Here is a 17,001-nt window from a genome sequence, read left to right as displayed (position 1 = left end):
AAGTCCTCCTCTCCTTCTTCTCTTGCTATTTCTTTTCTTCCCAGAGTTCTCTTTCTATTCCTTATCTCTGCCTGCCAGTCCCACCTATCCTTTCTCCTGCCTCACTATTAGCTGTTCAGCTCTTTATTAGACCATCAGGTGTTTTAGACAGGCACAGTAACACAGCTTCACAGAGTTAAACAAATGCAACATGAAAGAATGCAACACAGCTTTGCATGATTAAAGCAAATGTTCCAGAGTATAAACAAATGTAACACACCTTAAAATAATATTCTTCAACAGGCAGGAAGAGAAAATTCTCTGTATACACCATTGACTAAAACCCAGAATGGAGAGTAAACTATCATTCATTCCACTCCTAAGACCATAGCATTTCTGCCATGATTTCATGAAGACCTGTATTGTATTCTACTGATAAAATACATCTGGAGCAGACACTTGTAGTTGCCTGCTCCAAAACTGTCTGCCTTTCTTTGTCATAAAACTGATTCTCAGATAAACACACAGCCACTCATAAGACTACATTTTCCAGCATAGATACTATTCTATATGTTTAATATATGTTTAAACCAGTGATCTATAAATATAGCTGTATGGAAGCCTCTAAAACACCTTCTTAAAAGATAAAATAATAGCCTCTTTCCACTTGTCCATTTTTATTTCATTCCATGAATCTAGAAGTGGTGATTGGAACTCTAGCCACCATTTGAGACCTTAAAGACAAAGGATGATGGAGTGAGAAACACAAAAGTATATGGAACTCCAATAATTTAACAAGTTTTTATACCAGTCTTTTTCTGCCTATTCTTAGATTTTACTTCCATAGAGAAAAAAAAAATCATCTATTTTTTTCAATGTTGAATCATTGATTTGTTACTCTTAAAGGCTTTTATTTTTTATTGGACTCAGACTTATAAGTAGAAACTCTCAGCAAGTATGGCTTACATCTCTTGGCAATCTGTCCCTGGCATTTTTCTTTGTCTTCCTTCATTCTCTTGGCTAAAAATTTAGCATTTTCTACACTTTTCTTGTTTTTTCTTAGTGCATTATTTCTTCTGAGAAATACATGGGCATTTATGTTGCAGGACAAGTGGAGTAACAAGATGCTGAATCTTGGGTGGGCTTCTGACCTCTTTGTTCAAGGGCTTTCTGACAACATCATCTCCTTTGGTGAAATTGAAACTTTTCAGATTCTGCTAGCTCTTTTGGGTCCTAACCACTGAAACACAACAGTGCCTGTCAGTTCAGGAATATCCCTCTCTCCTCTTTTACAATAACAAATTTGAGAACACTCAGATTGGCATCCATAATGCATCCATGAACAAACTTGTACTTCCTCTCCCCAGTTCTCCTTGATCTATAACAAGAATGTGCCTTACTTAAGAGAAGATGCACTCTGCCCTGGGTCAAGACACCTTGACTCATGGAAAACCATTTGTTATTCCTACCACAGATTTAGAAAACATAACCCATCCACTCTTCACCCAGAGCATCAGCAGCTACTTCTGTGACCATGCACTTCTCACAGAAAGTTCAAAGCTTGCCTTCATTGTCCACTTCAATGAGTTTCTGACAGATGGTGACTAGGAAAGAGATATTCAGCTTCATTTTGGCATGGCTACCTAGTGGGCACCATAAAAAGAATCATCTTCCCTATTTTTATACTTCCATATTTTTATACTTCCTTTATGTGGTGGTTTAGAAGAAAATGTCCCCAGTAGAGTAGGAAGTGGCACTATTAGAAGGTGTGGCTTTGTTGGAGTAGGTATGGTATCATTGGAGGAAGTATGTCTCTGTGGGGATGGGCTTTGAGGTTTCCTACACTCAAGCTATGCCCAGTGTAGCACACAGTTGCTTCTGCTGCCTGTGGATCAAGATGTAGAACTCTCAGCTCCTTCTCCAGCACAATGTCTGCCTGCATACCACCAAGAAGATAATAAACAAAACCTCTGAAATTGTAAGTCAGTCCCAATTAAATGTTTCCTTTATAAAAGTTGCTGTGGTCATGGTGTCTCTTCACAGCAATAGAAATCCTAAGTAAGACACCTTATTTTGATCTTATAACACATACAGCTGAACCTGATCACTCTAAAAATAACATCTTTTAGCATCTTACTTGGGATCCAAATCAAATTTGTCAGTGATCTCTCTTTCTTCCAATTTTTAAATGTAGCAGCCACACTTATGTGTCTCAAAGCCTCCAGGACATCCCTAGTTTTTATAATTTCTGCTAATTCCAATTAGTGTTGCTCCTATGTATTATTTAGGGCTGGCCACTTGGGACTGGATAACCTGTCAGGGGGCTCATCCCTGGAGAAGACTGATTCTTCCTCTCTTAGTAGTCATTAATTACCTGTACTTCTTTATCTTTTTGTAGCAAATGGAGACCACCACAGAAATACATAACTGGTCCAAATGCAGAGAAATGCTGAGTATGGAGTATCTATCCCCAGTTGATATATCTACAACACAATCCCTACACCTATGGCTCAAGGAATATCACAGAAGAGAAAGTAGAAAGATTGTAAGGCCAAAGGACCAGGATATCTGCTACAACATAGTGTTTCCTGTGTATGACATGGAGTTGTACCCATCAAATCTTAGCAATATGGTCACCTAAATAACACCCACACAATGACAACATCAATTGACATCTCAACATGGATGGAGTTTTTAATGACAAAATTGTCATTGATCAGGCTTTATCACTGTCCTCTCCTACTCTCCCAGTCTCTGGTAGTGATTATTCTATTCTAGAAGTCTTTTAATTATATTTTTCTTTTTAGACTTCTCATACATATGTAATAACATGGTATTTGTTTTCTGTGCCTGGATTATATCATTAAAAATAATAATCTCAAATATTACCAATATTGTCACAAATGACAGAATTTTTATTCTTTTAATGGCTGAATAATGTTCTATGCTGTGTGGGTAATACACTTTCTGTATCCAGTCATCAAATGATATGTATTTAGTTTATTTCTATTTCTTGCTATTGTGAATAGTACTGCATTAAACAGTTTTCACTGCTAAGAAATGATAAATGCTACTGCCCATGACCCAGAGCAGCTTCTGAAAGCATGACCAAAATGTATATTGTAACATTTCTGATGATTTTAGCTTTCTCCTTCCAATACTACCTGGTTTATTTAAGGGCACATACCCATATATCTCCCATCCTACAACACTCTGCCATCCCAGCATTAGCAGTCAGAAATCATCTCAGTGATGACTTCAGGTCACATCTGTGGAGACTCAGTCAATTTTGTAGTTATATAGAAATGGAAAGGGGAAGAAGCATTGCAGAAACTTCTAAGAGGACTATGTAAAGAAGTTCTGCCAGAACAATCCAGCTGGGTAACATCTTGCCTTTCTTTCCCATGTGGAAACTCTGCTCAAAGTGCACATGGCCATACACACACACACACACACACACACACACACACACACACACACACAAACTGCAGACAACAAATACACAAGCCCTAAGCAGAATTTGCCCATTTCCCTAGCCAGAGTTAGTTTTGCAATCAGTGATAAGCCCCAGCAAAACAAGCTTCTTCTGTACTACATTGGAGTAACTCAGGGCAACCAGACCAAATGGTCCAAATACTTGTCAGAAGGCAAACATGTGTGTCTGCTACTGAGCCAAGCAGAATCTTAGGAAATGTGGTTTAAATGAGGGGGAAAATTTGGAAGTTTTTCAATAGTAAAAATGTAGCCATTTCTTTTATGGTTTGACTACAAATAATTCTTGAGCACAGTTTGACAACAGTACTATGTTAGAGATGCCAAGAAGCACTAACCTGGCCCTTTCACCCTAGAGGAGGCAAAGCCTTTCTCTCTTTGGTCCTGACAAATTTCTCCACCCCTCAGGGATGCTTTCTGCCTTCTCTCTCCTCTCCATAAGACACTGAACAAATCCAACTCAAAGTCTGATCTCCACTGTTATTTTGTCAGGTGGTGTGTGCATCACTGAACCGAACAGAAATGGCCCTCCTCTTGCTCTTGACCTTTCTAATGTAACCTGCCTATGGGAGCACCTGCTTGGCTCTGCTGTCACCTCCCCATTATCAGAAAACCAGAGTGGAGCTTCCTGATCTGAAAAAAAAAAAAAAAAAAAGCTGCACAGTTGTAATGTTCATTTTGTTGTTTGTTTTTAATTGAGACAGTAGCTGTGTAGCTCAGCTTGGAACTTACTATGCAGGCTTAGTTGACCTCCAACTTGCAATTCTCCTACATTAGCCACCCAAGTGCTAGAATTAGGTACAGTCCACCACACCTGGCTAAACCTTCACTTTTCTTTTCTTTTTTGGTTTTTCGAGACAGCGTTTCCCTGTGTAGCTTTGTGCCTTTCCTGGAACTCACTTGGTAGCCCAGGCTGGCCTCAAACTCACAGAGATCCGCCTGGCTCTGCCTCCAGAGTGCTGGGATTAAAGGCGTGCGCCACCACCGCCTGACTCACTTTTCTACTTTTTATTTGAATAATTAAAGTGGAAAATAATAGACAGATTGATGTGGGCCTTAGTTTCACCAGAGCTGTCTTTCTTGTCTCTATTACTACCATGAGGAGAATAGGCCATGGCTAATCCTGTCATTCAAGGAGAATAAGAAATACATGAAATAAATCTGAACTTGGCCTACAATTAGAGCTGCTCCATTGAGCCTAGCAAAGCCATTCTGTCCAGATTGCAGACATATGCATACTAAATGATCATTGTCACTGAGGTCTTGTGGTTGTTTGCACCAAATGGTAATAGATACAAACTATTTATTACAAATAACTCAAAAGTACAACTCTGGATTCCATTTGCTTGGGTTCAATGGCAAACTCTCTGAATCAAAATCGGATGAGCTCAGACAAATTATTCACACTTTGTGCTTTTGTTTGCATATCCATAAACTGAAGGTAACATGCTAAGAGGATTAGATTTATCAAAACATTCAAAGTACATGAAGCAATACCTGGCACACACTAAACGTCCAATAAATGTTTTTCAACATTCTTTTATCTAATAATAAAGCTGGTATTATATTTTTGCATAGAAATACAAGTTTGGATTCAACTTGCAAACCCAAACTTCTGGCAGGGATTTTGATTGAAATTGTATTAAATCTGTAGATTAAGTTAGAGAGCATTATTATCATAATATTTCTCCATTTATTTAGATGTTTCATTTGATCTTTCAGCAATGTCTTCTACTTTAAGCATTAAAATCTTACAGCTATTTGGTCAGATATTTTTCTCCTTTTTATTTATTCTTTGTGAATTTCATATAATGCATCTCCATCTCATTCATTTCTCCATCCCTTTATATCTACCCTTTGCCCTTGCAACCTCCCACCCAAAATAAAATAAAATAAAATTTAAGAGAAAAAAAGAAAAAAGAGAGAAGGAAAAAAATCAGCCTGGTCATAGACGCTGTAGTGTGACACAGTGAGTCCTGCAGTAAACCCTTCATTCCTATGTCTTTACTTGTAAGTGTTCATTGCAGAGAGTTATTGGTCTGGCTTGAGGCCTCTGGTTCTGCTACACTGTCAATGCTGGGCCCTCACTGGAACTCCACTTGGTTATCCTGCTGTTGCCCTGTGTTTTGGAGATCCTGCAACTTTGGGTCTATAGGGCCAGTTCCTTCATATGCTTTACCCTGTCACAGATGGGGTGGATGTTGGGGTGGGCCAACTCATAACCCTGGTTCTGGGCCTGTGTAGCCCACCAGGTCTCCCCTGTCCTCACCAGCAGGGTGAGCTCTCCTGCACTGTCGTGGAGAGTTCACCCCCTGCAGCAATGAGCAAGGGGTGGGGCCAGTTCTCCTGCTTTCATGCCCTTAGGGTTGGCTCTACCACACCTGCACCTGCAGGATCAGTTCTACTGTATTGCCCAGGCATGGTGTACCTGCTTTTTATGACCTCAGGAACAGCTCTCCCACCTACCTCAGCTGTTGACTGGGGGTGGGGGGCATCTCTCACCCACCCATGCTGCCACATGACAGATGAGTAATGGGGACAGCTCTTCCATGCTAACTTCAGGGATGCCTCACCCACACCTCCGCCAACAGAATAAAAGAAATAAAAGAGCAAGAATATAAGATTCAAAAAGAGGAACTGTCATTTAAAGTTTAAAATATTCTCTGCAATGGATACCTACTGGCAAAGGGGAAATCAGTTTTCTCCAACGGAGATTAAGTAACAGGGTATATCAGTCACACAACAGGGAGGGTCCATGCCCAGGAGTAGTTGGTCAGAACAAAATGAACACCATACTATTTTGTGGATTTTTTTCAATTCATTTTGCTTTGTTCTGGCTTTTGTTTGTTGGTTGCCTTCTTTTGCATGGTTGTTTTGATTTTCATTGTTGTGTTTTTGTGAGATTTTTTCTGTTTCTTGTTTTTTTTGGGTTTTGTTTCTGGTTTGTCTTGAAAGAGATAAAAATAACATAAAGTTGTATGGGCAGGGAGGTGGGGGAGACCTGTGAAGAGTTCGGGAGGGGAAAAACATGACTGAAATATGGTTTTGTGAAAAAAATATTTTAATAAAAAAATAGAAATTAAGTTGATTTTTAAAAAGGAATATGTTATATTTTAACAAAACTAAAAGTGCAGGGTCAGGGAGAGACATAGATGAAAGCTTGAGTAACTCAAATGAAGCATCTTGTCTTAGTTAACATTCAGAGGTTTAGTCCATTTCAGCATGCTGTATACTATGGAGGAATGCAGGCAGACACGGTGCTGGAGAAGGAGCTGAGTCCTACATCCAGATCCACAGGTGGTAGGAATAGAGAGAGTTACTGGGCCTGGCTTGGGCTTCTAAAACCCCAAAGCCAATCCCCACTGACACACTTCCTCCCATAAGGTCACACCCACTCCAACAAAGCCACAGGTCCTAATCCTTTCAAATGGTGCCATGCCCTATGAGCCTATAGGGGACATTTTCTTTCAAACCACCACACATACCTACAAAAAGATCAAGGGAATCTGTCTTTCTCCTTGTCTGTCTGGAGAAATAGAAGAATGAAAGACTTACCATCACCTTGAGGTCAAAGTCTAGAGCATCAGTCCTCAACCTGTGGGCTATGACCCCTTTGAGGGTCAAAGGACCCTTTCACAGAGGTCACCTTATACCATCAGAAAACATAAATTTTTATGTTACTATTCATAACAGTAGCAAAATTACAGTTATGAAGTAGCAATGAAAATAATTTTGTGGTTGGGAGTCATCACAATATGAGGAACTATATATTATGTTGTCTCAGCATTAGGAAGGTTGAGAACCACTGGCTAAAAGGAAAAAATTATTTGCCATTAATTTTCCCAATAAAAGTGCCAAAAATGACCCTATGGTTTTTGAGATGCCCCTGAGATTTCTTTCCTTTAATCAAAACATTGAACTGTTCTGAGGCTAAAGAAAACAAAATAAAATAAAAGCTGACTATCTTCCACCAAATTTTCTGTAAATAGTTGAAGGAGTCCCCATAGATTGAGAGGAAGATAGAAATTGTCTCTCAGTGGGGTTCTCTCATTTCAAGTGTCCCTAAGGGGGAAAGTAACCATTCCATTCTGTACCTCCTTCTTCCTTATGTCCACCAGAGTGCTGTAGGGCCTGAAAGATGGCTCAGTGGATGTCTTAGATACTGTTCTATTGCTGTCAAGAGGCACCATGACAAAGGCAACTCTTATGAAGGAAAGCATTTAATTGGGGTTTGCTTAAAATTTGAGAGGTTAGTACATTTTCATCACAGTGGGGAGCATGGCAGCAGACAGGCATAGTGCTGAAGAAATAGATAAGAACTTTGTTCTGGACATTAGAAAAAGAAAGAAATGGGCTTAGCATGGACTTTTGAGACCTCAAAGCCCACCCCCAGTGACACACTTCCTCCAACAAGGCCACACCTACTTCAACAAGAATACACTTCCTAATCTTTCTAATCCTTTCAAACAGTTCCACTCCATATTGACCAGGTATTCAAATATATGAGCCTTTTACATACATACATACATACATACATACATACATACATACCTTAGTAAAAAAAATGTATCACAGGAAAGGGCTTGAAAGGCAGAGATGCACTTCTGTAGATTAAAAGTCAGCATTTACAAGCAGATGTGGTAGTGGACACCTTTAATCCCAGCACTTGGCAGGCAGATCTCTGAGTTCAAGGCCATCTTAGTCTACAGAGCAAGGTCCAGGACAGTCAGGGTTAGAGAAAGCCTGTCTTGAAAAAAGGAAGGAAGGAAGAAAAAGTCAGCATTTGCAACACAGCTGCCTGTGCTTCAGACCCCTCTATCTCCAACACCACTGACTGCACTGGCCCAGGCCCTAGGCAGTTACCTCTTGGAGGCAGTCCTATAAGATCAAAGATTTGGGCTGGGCGTGTTGGTGCATGCTTTTCATCCCAGAATTCAAGTTCAAGGCCAGCCTCATCTACATAATGTGTTCCAGGACATCCATTGCTATAGAGAAATATTCTGTGTCAAAAGAAAAACATTTCTGCAACCTGAGTGGGGGTGCCTTGTCTACATGTGTCCTTAGGTCTTTGTCTATATGTTCAGGATCACCGTAGTCTCTTGGTCAGATCAGGAATGGAATAGACATCCATCACAAAGACAACATACACATGCTCAAATGTTCCCAGCCTCCTCAGTAGGACCTCAAAACCTCATGCTGATGGGAAGGCCCACTCAACCTCCTCTTTCATTGAGGACTCTTAAGGACTATAAAAAGGCCACTCTGTAGATCATGGACCTTATACAATATCCCTTAAGCACAGGTGCCAATTTTAACCACTAACTTGTATAGAGGTAATATTCATCAGATGAGAGGGATATCCTGATGATGAGCCAAGAGGGGCATAGCTATTTATTAGAGCCTAGGAACTGGTTCCTGTGGTACCATATTCCAAGGGTCAGTCCCATGCAGCTGGATGTCATGGGCAAGACCACAGACACAGGCTGCAGACTCCCTCCCGTCCATTTCACAGGTTTTTAATGATGTTATTTATACATGATATTATTTCAGTTTACATTTGTTAATCACTACAATGTTCTATTTTGACCTTGTATTGTGAAATTGTTGTAATCTAACTTTATTGTTTTAGCAGCTTTTTGATAGTTTTTTTTTATTTTCTACATAGATGATCATTTCATTTGTTCTTAAAGACAATTTTATTTCTTCCTTTTCCCATTTTGTCTTTTTATTCCTTTTCATTGCTTTTACCTCTAATACAATGTCAAAATAAAAATGATCAGAACAAATATGTTTTAATTTTTATTGTTTGACAGTTTCATACATATTTAAAATGAATTTTAGTCCTTTTACCCCAATCCCCTCTCTTACCACCTCCCATACACACACATAATATCCAGCTGGAACCCTTCTCAAGTAGTCCTCCTTCTATTTTACTTTTTTCTTTTTGCATATGAACCATCAAATTTAATTACTTTCTTGCCCAAGCATGGGTGGGAGTTTACTGGAACACTGAAAAAAAATGACACACTGTCCTACTCTCTTGAGGGTTGGGGATGATGTGAATTTCCAGCTTTATACCACTGTCCAACTTGAATGAACCAAGTGTTTACCCTGAACAGCCTTGGTGATAACATTCAAGTCAGAGACTGTCTGAGGCCTTCCTGGTCTGGACTAATGCAGTGCTCCCCCTCAAGATGCCTGAGATGTGGACCACCAGAAGAAGGTGGAGACTTTTGCCTTTTAGGCAGAACTTGGTCAACCTAAGCCCCTCATCATGACTACTTTCTGTTATAACAAGGAAATGTTCTCTAATGCTTCAGATGTCTTGGACAAGAGTTGCTATGATAGCCTGACAGATCTGTCCAAGTTGGACAGGGGTAAAAAGCAGAAAACTGACATCATCTGCAACTCTCAGAAATGCATCCTGACTTTAGTGGAGTCAAGCATTGGCATGACGAAGTCTGACCTCATAGATAATTTGGAAACCATTGCTCAGTCTGGAACAAAACTTTCATGGAGGCTCTCCAGGCTGGTGCAGACATCCCTAGGAGTCAGCAGTTTCGCGTTTGTTTTAGTTAGGGTTTCTATTGCTGTGATAAAACCTCATGACCAAAAGCAACTTGGAGAGTAAATGGTTTATTTCATCTTACAGCTTGTCATCCACCATTCAGGAAACTCATATCAGGAACTTAAGGTAGGAACCTAGAGATAAGAACTGATGCAGAGGCCATGGAGAAATGCTGCTAACTGGCTAGCTCCTCATGACTTGCTCAGCCTGCTTTGTTGTACATACCAGGACTGCCTGCCCAGGATAGCACCACCTGCAATGGGCTGGCCCCTCCCATGTCAATTTTTTAAAAATTCCCCACAGGAGTGAAGCATGGTGGTGCACATCTTTAACTCCAGCACTCAGGAGGCAGAGGCAGGTGGATCTCTGTGAGTTTGAGGCCACCCTGGTTTACATAATGAGTTCCAGGACAGCCAGGACTACTTAGAAAGACTCTTATCTCAAAAAAGAAAGAAAGAAAGAAAGAAAGAAAGAAAGAAAGAAAGAAAGAAAGAAAGAAAGAAAGAAAGGAAGGAAGGAAGGAAGGAAGGAAGGAAGGAAGGAAGAAAGAAAGAAAGAAAGAAAGAAAGAAAGGGAGAAAGAAGAAAGAAAAGATAGACAGGCATGCCTTCTGGCCATTTGTTTGTTTGTTTGTTTGAGACAGGGTTTCTTTGTGTAGCCTTGGCTGTTCTAGAACTCACTCTGTAGACCAGGCTGGCCTCCAATTCACAGAGATCTGCCTGCCTCTGCCTTCCGAGTGCTGGGACTAAAGGCATGCACCACTAACACTTGGCTGTTTCCAGACCAGTCTTATAGAGTGATTTTTTTTCAGTTGTGGTTCCTTCTTTTCAGATAAACCTAGCTTGTTTCAAGTTGACAAAAAAGACAGCATTGGATTCCATTCTGCCTCTCTGGTGGCAGAGAAATTTGTGATCACAAAACACAATGATGATGAACACTATGCCTGTGAGTCTTCTGCTGATGGATCCTTCACTGTACAGGATATAAAACAGATCCTTCACCCCAAAGACCAGACAGAATACTTAGGAGAGGAGGGTCAATGAGGTGGCAAAGAAGCACTCACAGTACATGGGCTATCCTATGACTCTTCATTTGGATAAGGAAAGACAGAAGCAGATCAGTGATAATGATGCAAAGGAAGAGAAAGAAGAGGACAATAAGAATGATAAGGAGAAGCCTAAGATTAAAGATGTATGATTAGATAAGGAGAATGATACCAGCAAAAAAATTTTTAAAAAGTAAACCAAGAAAATTAAGGAGAAATACACTGCTCAGAAATAATTGAGCCAGACCAACAGCATATGGACCAGAACCCCTGATGATATCACTAAAAATGAATATAGTAAATTATATAAGACCTTCACCAGTGATTGGGAAGACCACTTGGCAGTTAAACACTTCTTTGTAGAAGGTCAATTGGAATCCAGGGCACTGTTCGTCATCTCTTGGTAAGTTCTGTTGTCCTCTTTGAGAATTTCAAGAACATCAAGCTCTGCGTCCATCATATGTTCATGATGGACAACTATGATGAGTTAATACCAAACTATCTCCACTTTATCTGTGATTTGGTTGGCTCCAAGGATGAACATCCCCCATGAAATGCTCCAGCAGAGTAAAACCTTGAAAGCAATCTACAAAAACATTGTGAAGAAAGGCTTTGAGCTCATCCCTAAGCTGGCAGAAGACAAAGAGAACTACAAGACATTCTATATCCTCTAAGAACATAAAGCTTGGAATTCATGGAGATTCTACTAGCTGACAATGATGCCTCTCTGAGCTACTGGGTTACCAAACCTCTCAGTCTGGATATGAGATGACTTTTATATCAAAGTATGTATCTCCTATGAAGGAGACACAGAAATCCATTTACTATATCACTACTGAAAGCAAAGACTGGGTAGCCCAATCTACTCTGGTGACCAGCCTAGCAAATAACCTAGCTGTCATCATAGAGCCTTTGTCCAGTGACTGATAGAGGCAGATACAGAGATCCACAGCCAGACATCAGGCTGAGCTCCAGGAGAGAGAGGAGAGATACTGCAGGTGAGGGACGTCGAGATCATAATGGCAGGATGTGCAGAGATGACCAGCCACGTTAGTGGAAGCCCATAAACTGTGGACTGGTGGCTGTGAAGCCCCATGGGACTGGACTAAGCCCTCTGGATATGGAAGATGGTTGTTTGGCTCCAACTGTTGGGGGGGCACCCAGGCAGGGGGTTCAGGATATTTCCCTGGTCTATGGGCAGGCTTCTGGAATCTGGTGCCTGTGGTGTGACACCTTGCACAGCCTTGGTGCAATGGGAAGGGGCTTGGACCTGCCTAGGCTCAGTGTGCTGGGCTCTGCTGACTCCCCATGGGAGACCTCATTTGGGGGATGTGGGGATGTGGGGTGGCTTGGGAAAGAGGACTAGGGTGGGAGGAGGGAGAAGGGGAGATCTGTGGATAGTATGTGGAGTGAGTAGAAAATTTCTTAATAAAGAAAAATTTTTAAAATTAATTTAAAAACTGGGTAGCCAACTCTGCCTTCATGGAGCGTATGAAGAAGTGGAGCATTGAGGTGGTATATAAAACTAAGGCTATTTACAGGTGCTGCGTGCAACAAGTCAAGGAGTTGTATGGGGAAAAGGCTAGTATCTTTGATCAAGGAGGGCATGGAGCTTCCAGAGGATGAGAAGGAGAAGAAAATGAAGTAGAACAAGGGAAATTTTGAGAACCTTTGAAAGCTCATGAAGGTCTTGGATAAGAAAAAAACTGAAAAGGTGACAATTTCCAATAAGCTTGTCTCTTCACTGTGCTGCATTATGAAAAGCACTTATGGATGGACAGCCATCATGAAGGCCCAAGCACTCTATAACTACTCTACAATTGGCTACACAATGGCCAAAAAGCACATAAAGATCCATCCTGGCCATCCCCTTATGGAAAGCCTGCAGCAAAAGACCAAGACAGACAAAATGGCAGAGCTGTCAGAACCTAGTAGTTCTACTGTTTACTACTGTTTAAAACCACTTCACTCTCCCCTGGCTTCTCCCTTGAGGATCCTGGGACCCACTCCAACTACATCTACTGCAAGATCATACTAGGCCTGAGCCCACCGCTTTTGCATGATGAAGATATTATCATTTCACATGGAAATAAGAGTTCCCACTGGGAAGCCTGTGCCCTTTGTCTATGTTTCCCTTTGGCTCCCCGGCAGCCTTAACTAAGCCTGACCCACCTGGCTCTCTGCTGATGCCTACAGGCTATCTTCTTCTCTCCTGTCCTTAGTGTCTTAAGACAGAAAAGTCTCCCCTCCTTCACCAAATAGCAGGGCTGGGTGTTGTGCATTATGTTTTGTTCATTTGTTTATTTTGTCCTGAAATGAAAAGTATGCAAAATAAAGAGGCTGTAGTTTTTTAAAAATAATGTCCCCATCTCCCAACAACAATTAACTACCAATAGTCTCTCCAGGAGGGATGGGGCTTCATGGGTCTCTCTCTGATCCATGATGAAATGCTGAGAAACTTAATCTGGTACAAGTTTTATTTGGATAACCACAGCTACAGTAAATTCATGAATGCATCAGCTATGTTATTTCCAGAAGATGTCTTTTTATTACATATCTTCCTATTCTCTGGCTCTAACATTCTTTCTGTTTCCTCTTCCATGATGTTCTGTGAGCCTTGGAAGGGAAGATATAGCTGTCCCATTTAAGGCCAAGCATGCTACCATCACTTGTTCTTCATACATTAATGAGCACTCACTATTTACATTGTTCTTGATCTAAATGGACAAGTTTAGCCTTAGACTATTCAATTGTGTGTGTGGGGGGGGTAGTAGGTGTATGGATATGGGTGCACATATGTGTACATGCATGTGGAAATCAGAGGCAACCTTGGGTGATGTTTGTCAAATACCACCCACCATTTTTTAAGATATGGTCTCACTGGCCTGGAACTCATGAACTAGGCTATGCTGGTTGACCAGAAAACCCAAGAAATCTGCATATTTCTATCTCCTCAGCACTGGAATAACAAGTTCTACACCATGCCTGGCTTTTTATATGGATGCTGAAGATAGAATTCAGGTCCTTGTGCCTACCAGGCAAGCACTTTACCAAGTGAGCTAGACCTCTAATCCTATTTTTTCACTTCCTGGATAACATCTTTTGATGTACAAAAGTTTTTTGTTTGGTTTTTGTTTTTGTTTTTGTTTGTTTTTTTTTTTTTCAGGCCAAGGATTGCTCAGCAGGTAAAGGGGCCTGCCTCCAAGACAGAACCTGAATTTGATTCCCAGAACCCACATGGTGAAAGGAGAGAACTGTTCCTCAGGTGTTGTCCTGTGTCCTGTAGACATGTGCCATGGCATGTGCATACCTGTACTTACACACACACACACACACACACACACACACACACACACACACACACACACACTATATATATATATATATATATATATATATATATATATATATATATTTTAAAGTTTTCAGTTTTTACTGTCTAATTTACTGATTTCATTCTTTAGTTACTTGTGTTTTTGATAGCATATCTAAGTACTCATTCTCAATTCAAGGTCATGTATGTTTTCACCTATGTTTCTTTGTAAGAGTTTATAGTTCTAGCTCTTAGACTTGCATCTTCAATTCATTTTGAGTTACTTTTTGTTTATATTGTGATGTACTGAAGCTAAATTCATAGTTTTGTGCCAGGATATCTAGTTTTCCCTGCACTATTTTTTAAGGAGGCAGTTCTATGCTTCTCCAAACAATATTAGCACCTTGTTGAATAACAACTAACCAGAGATGTATAGGAAAGGCACATTTTAATTGATAAAAACTTACGTTTAGCTGATGTGCTACAAATTCTATACCTAGAGGATATTTCAAGTTATCTTTTGTTGAAATTATAGATATACGAGCCCAAATAGTTTCTCAAGTAGTGGCTTTTTACATATATTAGTAGTATCTTTCTTTAACAAACACTTAAATGTGACAACATTTTTAAAATAGGTTGTCTCTGCATTTGATCCTTCCTAATGATTTGTATAAATTTAATGCTGTAAAATTGTAAGTCCTCTCAAAAATCTTTCTATTTTGGTACAAACTATAAATTTATCTAATTACAAATAGGAACTTCATCAAAAGATGCTTCAAAGTCAAGATATTCCAACATTCAATTATAGAATTGCAAAATTAAATCTTAGAAATCATTTGAACTCTCATCATTTAATTTCAGCTACCCTGAAATAAACTCAATGCCTTCCTGTTTGCAATTATTTCACTTTTCTAAATTTTTCAAATGAACTGTCAATGAATACTATGATTTAAAATGTCCAAATGCTTTGGAGAAATCAAAAAAATTGAAGTTGGAAAGACTTAAAAAAATTGGTTAGTTTTATGTCAACTTGACACAAACTAGAGTCATCAGAGAGGAAGGAACTTCACTTGAGAAAATGCCTCCATAAGATCCAGCTGTAGCCGGGTGATGGTGGCACATGCCTTTAATCCCAGCACTTGAGAGGCAGAGGCAGGCAGATCTCTGTGAATTCAAGGCCAGCCTAGTCTACAGAGCTAATTCCAGGACAGCCAGGGATATTACACAGAGAAACCCTGTCCCTCCAACCCCCCCCCAAAAAAAAAGATCCAGCTGTGAGGCATTTTCTTAATTAATGATTGGTAGGGGAGGGCCCATCCCATTGTGGGTGATGCCATCCCTGAGCTGGTGGTCCTGGGTTCTATAAAAAAGCAGGCTGAGAAAGCCAGGAGAAGCAAGCCAGTAAGCAGCACCCCTCCATGACCTCTGCATCAGCTCCTGCCTCCAGGATCCTGCCCTGTTTGAGTTCCTGTCCTGACTTCTTTCAATGATGGACTATGTATGATATGAAAGTATAAGCCAAATAAACCCTTTCTTCCTCAACTTGCTTTTTGGTCATGGTGTTTCATTGCAGCAACACCCTAAGACAGCAGTGCCAATGTAGGACACATAGAGTGATTAACAAAGCAGTTCTTTAAGGCTCAAACATTTGATGATACATGCACTGACATGCTAAGTGTTGTTTTTATTATTTGAAACACTTTTGCATACAATGTATTTTGATCATGTTTTCTCCTCCTCCAACTCCTCCCAGATCTTCCCCTCCTCTCTACCCACCCAACTTTTCTCTCTCTCTCTCTCTCTCTCTCTCTCTCTCTCTCTCTCTCTCTCTCTCTCAAAATTGCAAAAAGAAAATCAAACTAAACCAAATGAGATCTTTATTTAGCACTGGTTTTCAGTTTTGCTTTGTTTGTGGAAGCACATCTTACCACCTCATACAAGCTGGCCTGGAACTTGCAATCCTTCTGTCTCAGCTGGAAATCACATGGGATGAATGACTACAGCAGGTTTCAACATCAGTTTTGTCATACAATTTGCATTTAAGTTACTCTAACACTGTATAATTAAAGACATTTGTAATTGTTGACAACTACAACTTCTGTATTGGTTGGTATATTATTATAGCTTGTCTTTTCACAGTTAACCACGAATTATGCATGTACCTCGACTAATACTAAATATAGCTCAGTTCCATAGACTTCTCAATTTTACTAAGAATATTGTCCTGGATCTGATGTTTTGCTACACCAAAACTTAGATTTTTAACACTATTCTATCCCTGATAAGTCATTTTATTTCCAAGTACTAAAGTTTTAAAAATGGTTTTACTATAGCATGACAGATGTTACACCTTTGACAGAATGAAACTCTAAAAGCTTTATTTAGATCACGAACCAGATAGAAATATCAAACTATATTTGAAATGAACTGATATTCAAAGCATATGATAACACTAATAGAAAACTGCTGTCAGGTAACTCTTCATGAACTTCCTCACCTTGTGCAGAAGCCAACCAACAACAGCTATTGTTTCACTTTTTATACAAGGATAAGAAAACCCTGGAATAAACTTTAGTTAGAAGAGCAAAGTGAAAAGAAATGTGT

At 40.0% G+C, this 17,001-nt stretch overlaps 1 pseudogene; it reads left to right on the top strand.

Moving 5' to 3' along the window:
• Nucleotides 1-1,389: 1,389 nt before the first annotated feature.
• LOC118574654 lies at nt 1,390-13,241 on the top strand (annotated as a pseudogene).
• Nucleotides 13,242-17,001: the final 3,760 nt, after the last annotated feature.

The sequence above is a fragment of the Onychomys torridus genome, chromosome X (genome assembly GCF_903995425.1).
Source record: "Onychomys torridus chromosome X, mOncTor1.1, whole genome shotgun sequence".
In the NCBI taxonomy this organism is placed as follows: Eukaryota; Metazoa; Chordata; class Mammalia; order Rodentia; family Cricetidae; genus Onychomys; species Onychomys torridus.
The sequence above is the reverse complement of the archived record's forward strand: the minus strand, read 5'-3'. Positions and strand labels throughout refer to the sequence as shown.